The following is a 4,447-nucleotide window of genomic DNA, read 5'->3' as shown; positions in this document are numbered from 1 at the left end:
TTCTTTGCAGAGCTAGATCAAATAATCCCAAAATTTGTTTGGAACCACAAAAGACCCTGAATAGTCAAATCAGTCTTCTGCCCTCATTTCTAACTCTCTCTTCTTCTTCTAGGACTCCTATCACAGATTTTATTACACTTTAAGGAGTCACTGAGTATTTTAAGTCTACCTTTTGATAGAACACCTTTCTTTCTTTCTTTCTTTCTTTCTTTCTTTCTTTCTTTCTTTCTTCTTCTTTCTTCTTTCTTTCTTTCTTTCTTTCTTCTTTCTTTCTTTCTTTTCTTTCTTTCTTTCTTTCTTTCTTTCTTTCTTTCTTTCTTTCTTCTTTTCAGCCTCATTATTTTCCATAATGTTATCTTTTATATCATTGATTTATTTTTCTGCTTTGTCCATCCTTGTTGTCATGGCATCTAGTCAGGTTTTCATCTCAGTTACAGCATTTTTTTTTTCAGGATTACCAGTTTTAAGTTCTTTTACCTCTCAGTAAGGGGTTCTTTAGTGTTTTCTATGCTTTTTTTTTTTCAAGCATAGCTCATACTCTTATAATTGTTTTTTTGTAACTCTGTTTCAGACATCATACTTCTATCTGTATTTATTAAATCACTGACAATTACTTTGTCATGTTCTTTCTTTTCGGGTTAATTCCTCCATTTTGTCATTGTCTCTAGGTCACTATTTTTTGTGTGATATTTAAGTAAGCCTGTTATATTCTTGCTCTTGAGAACAATGCCTATACTAAAAAGAGGTCCATAAAAATGTGGCAGGGGTTTCCTATATGCACTGTTGTTATTTTTTGGTTGATTATATACACCCTCATTTCAGTCATCTGAATAATTTCTCCTTGACTGCAGTGGGGGGTTTTCAGACATTGTCCACTGTGTGGCAAGTTTTAACTATCTGTGTTTTGGTCTACTTGTTAACAGAAGTCGGATCAACATAAAAAAAAAAACTAATACTAAAATACAATAAAACAAAATAAAATAGCAACTAGATCCCCTACACTGAAGCTTTGGAGTACTCGATGATTAGTAGACTTGGTACGAGGGGTTTGTGCTGGTCCTCTGGGGAGAGCCCTGCTGCACTGATTCTCAAGTCTACATGCTGCAGTGGAGATGTACTCTCAGGGTGCAGGGTGGTGGGTCTTGGTGTAAAATGCTCTAATCTCCACTATGGAGCATTGTGTTGCTCATTGAAGTTTGTCCATCTGATGTACTTGGGGAGTTGAGATGGTCTCACCCCACTCTCTCCTCCCTGGAGGAGACACACTCTTGTGTGTCCAGCCTCTGTCAGATCCCTGCCATCACCCTGTTTGGGTCTGAGCTTTCTACCTTTCAGGAGGGACAGAACTCCTGTGTTATACTTCAGGCATGTGGCTGGGTTTTAAAACTCCAAATTTTATGAACCCATGCAGTGCAGACTTGCACAGCTCTTCTGAGGGACGGTCTCAGTGTGCTCGTGATATTTGCTGGTTTGTCCCAGAAAAGTAGTCTTATGACTGCACGTTGGTTCAGAGTTTATGGTAAAGCATAACAAAAGCCAGCATCAAGTTTGTTGCCCTCAGCTGATGTCCATGTCCCTATTCTAATGAACAAGACACCAAATTGGCACCACCAGTTCTTGTAACCCAGAGAAGCTGTGCCACCACTCCCAAATACACTTTAAAAAGAGGAACTGTTTCCAACCATGTGATCCAGATGACCCTCATATCATGCTGCCCAATCCCAGATTTCCACCCTCATTCCCCAAAGGAACACTGCTAAGCTCACCAGGCATGACTCCAGGTGATGGCGTGTACTTTTAAACTTCAGACTTTGTGCTCTGCTGCTTAGGATAACTTATAAATATCAGCCCCTCTCCTTTTCCCAATCAATGGATTAAGGGAAGAATTTTCCTTATGCAATCCTCTGCCTGCTGCTTTACTCTTTTTCTCTCTCTCGCTTGCTTGCTAGCTTACTCCTCTCTCTGTAATCACGGCTCCTTCCATTTTGCAGCACTCACAGTTCTTTTCTCCCCCATATCAAATTTCTGCAGTTCCTCCCTACCAGGATCTGGTCATTTTTCTACTTGCAGATGTGCAGTATAGTTCCCTCAGTCTTCATATTGATTCCTTGGGTGTTGATAATTATTTCTTATGTATCTAGCTGTGTTCAAAGAATCAGCCAAGCTTAGAGAAGTCACACTATTCCTGAGCCATTTACACGTCCCTCATTTTCTTATTTTTAATTAAAGCAGAATTGCAGGAATTTCAGCACAATGAAATTTTATCGTGTCTTGTGTGGGAATACACACAAGAATAGTTTCCCAAATTACTTTTCTCATGAATTTCCCTTTTACCCTAAAGTTTCCATTTTCTAAATCTTATTCTACAGGAGAGTTTAATGTTGGTAGAAATATGCCTCAATACGATAGATGTCTTTTCTCCTTAACATTTATCAATGTCCTCTAGCTAAAGGTTACCAGGAAAACACCTGTAATTGGATGAGTTAGGTATATTACTCCCTGAAGTAAGGGAAAACATGCATTGTAGGGAATTGTGGAGTTTTGAAATGAGAGGGTTTTAAAGGTAACAGGAGTCAGAACATTTTTACTTAATTATTATGGACGTGAGCTACATTTATTATTATTATTATTATTATTATTATTATTAATCTTATAACAAGAGTGAGATTTTTTTACTTGATCATTGTTGTAATGAGCTATATTTAGAAATCATTTCAAGCTCATTCTTCCCTCCTTAGTTCTTCAAAGGCCCCCAAATATCTGAGGAGTTTTTTCCTGCTGTTAACATGAGGAAGGTGAAATATGTCTGTATTTTGGCTTGTCAAGATTCTGTTCTCAGCCACCAGGCATCCTGTGATACACAATGTGATTTCCACTAATATACTGATATGTATTCACTTTTTCAGGCAGCATCCCAGAGGGATTCTTTCTCATGGACCATATTCTATCCTTCAGGAAACATGAGATCTTCCCCCCAGAAAAGCTCAGATTGCACAGATCATACAATGCAGCACTGCTCCATTATGTTACAGAGTAGGTACTGGCCCTTCTCTCACTATCAATATTCAAGACAGAAGGCAAACATAGGTCCATTTTGTTCTTTAGATTTCATGAGACAGACTATCTTCTTAATTTTTTCCCACATGTTTTAAGTGACCAGCTCTTAATTTTCGGGGACAGCACCTCAGAATACACCTACAGTTCTCTCCTAAATTATCCATGTTCTCTCTTGACCTTATTAAATATTCCATGAATGTGAGCTGTTAGATCCACTTAATCATATTTAGGTCACATCTCTTGAAATAACTTAATGACAATAGGTTCAGCATTGATTTAGAACAGTTCATTTATTATTTGTTTATTAACTGATTAATTAATAAATTATTTTTTCTCAAAAATTTTATTTTAACATTTCCTTACTTATATATTATATATTTTATTATAATAACACCAAATGGCCTGCTGGTGCATGAAGAAAATCCATGGCAGCTCCTCCTGTCTGGTTACTTAAGCTACTTAGTCTGCAGCCTAATTTAAAACCATTCTGTCTGAGCCCCATAGGTCTTCTTCTACTTTCTCACCCAGACCCAGTCTTTCTGCATTTTGCATGTTGTCTTGATTTTAATAATTTACAGCTATGCATGTGGGAAATTCCATATTCTATATATCCCTTTCTCAGTGAGAACTTTCCTGATGAGTAGACTGAAGTGAACCCACTCACTATTGTTCTGTATCTGGATACCTTTAGCCTTTCCTACACAACATTTTGAAATTAGTAACAATTTATCAGTGTTTGCCTGTTTATTAGCAGTACCAGATACACAGTTACAGTTACACATAATCAATCTAAGGTGTTTTAGATTACGGATACCTACATAACGTATATACAGTACCTAATAAGCATTTGTTAAGTACATGAATAAATGATACAATTATACTAAATTAAGTTGGAGATTGTGTACATTTAAACTTCAAAAAAGAATGGAGGTAAAAAAGTAAAGGAATGAGTAGTTGGAAGACATATTCACTTGAAGATTTTTTTTTTGTAGTGAATATTACATAGTCTGGGTTTAGAACTCCCTTGTCAAAGCCATCATACTCCTCTAGGTTTGGGCAAAGTCAATAAGGTATGGGCTCCAGCCAATTTCCTGATGATGTGGAGCAGAGTCCATGTCTTCTTCCATCTCAAAACATGAATGAAAGAGAGACCATACCCATGAGGGTCAACTGGGAATTAACTTTCCTTCATCACTTGCACAAGTAGATGCTTCTTTTGGGTTTTGTATTTAGTTCTGTGGCCTTGAATAGTCATCAAGTAAGTTCTACATCATGTAGTTTAACTCAAACAATTCTTGTCCATTAACAAAAGATATATTAGGAACTGAAATGATAAAAAAGTTATAAATTATGGCATCAAAATGATTTTTAGATTTTAGATTTATTTGAA

The sequence above is a fragment of the Herpailurus yagouaroundi genome, unplaced genomic scaffold, assembly GCF_014898765.1.
Source record: "Herpailurus yagouaroundi ecotype Mexico unplaced genomic scaffold, PumYag 566, whole genome shotgun sequence".
Taxonomy (NCBI): domain Eukaryota; kingdom Metazoa; phylum Chordata; class Mammalia; order Carnivora; family Felidae; genus Herpailurus; species Herpailurus yagouaroundi.
The sequence above is the reverse complement of the archived record's forward strand: the minus strand, read 5'-3'. Positions refer to the sequence as shown.